The following is a 1,109-nucleotide window of genomic DNA, read 5'->3' as shown; positions in this document are numbered from 1 at the left end:
TACGTTTTGGCCTGCGCCATTGCGCAAAGAGCTTGGGCGGGTGAGACGCGATAATGGTAACCAAGACGTAGTCACCCAGGGCGAAATTCGCCGGTTTAGCAGCGCGCGACCGGCTGTATCTGGCGACGCGACGTGCTGTATCACTCGACTGAGCTATAGCGCGATGCGTGAAGTCGAGGGAGGCAGCTAACTCAGCAATATGACTAAGGGTGGATTGAGATTACTCGTCCAAGGACATGTTGAGCGGTGGACCACGAGGCATGTCAAAAACAAGACTCAAAGGGGAGCCAGCAGGCAGTGCCGTGAACGCTGTGACTGGAGCCACACCACCAAGACGTGGGGACGGCTGATGATTTAATGCTGATTGAACCGCTGGCAAGACATAAGACCACTCGTTAGGCTGTAAACCAATTTCAGAGAGCAGTGCGCGCATACAACGGAGAGCCTGGCGGTTGAGGACCTCGACGGAGCCATTTGACCAAGGCGAGTAGGCTGTAGTAAATTGATGTTGTGAGCCCAATTGGCGAGCAACGTGCTCAATGACTTCGTTGCGGAAATGAGATCCACGGTCTGTGACCCACGTAAGTACTACGCCAAAAAGGCTAAACCAGCGAACCAAACCAGTGGCAAAAGCTTCAGCCGTTGCAGCGGCAAACCCGATGAGCATACAGAACCCCGAGGCATCATCTTTTAGAGTGAGGATGTACGTCCATTGAGTGACACGGCCGCTAGGCAAGGTAAGAAAATCGGCATGGATGAGCTCGTTGGGCTTCGTGGCGTGAAGAGCTTCGCCAAGGGGGCGAGGAATCATGCGACCCGAGACGCAAATGCAATGCAAACACGAACGGACAAACGTCACGTCGGTCAACATTGAAGGCCACGAACACCAAGCCGACAGTGATGCTAACGTAGCATCCACCCCACGATGACCCGAGACATGAGCATGAGCGACAACCATGAGGCGCGCGTGGAGGTGACTTTCGCCCGGAGGGATCCACACTACGTCATTGGCAAAAACGAAACACTGCTTCGCATCACTCCACGCACAGTCCGCAGGCGGTGGTAAACGGGCTTGCTGGATCGCGGCGATTGCGGTCAAGGTCGGCCAC

This window comes from Aphanomyces invadans (assembly GCF_000520115.1).
Source record: "Aphanomyces invadans strain NJM9701 unplaced genomic scaffold supercont1.6, whole genome shotgun sequence".
In the NCBI taxonomy this organism is placed as follows: Eukaryota; Oomycota; class Saprolegniomycetes; order Saprolegniales; family Verrucalvaceae; genus Aphanomyces; species Aphanomyces invadans.
Note: the sequence above shows the minus strand (reverse complement) of the source record.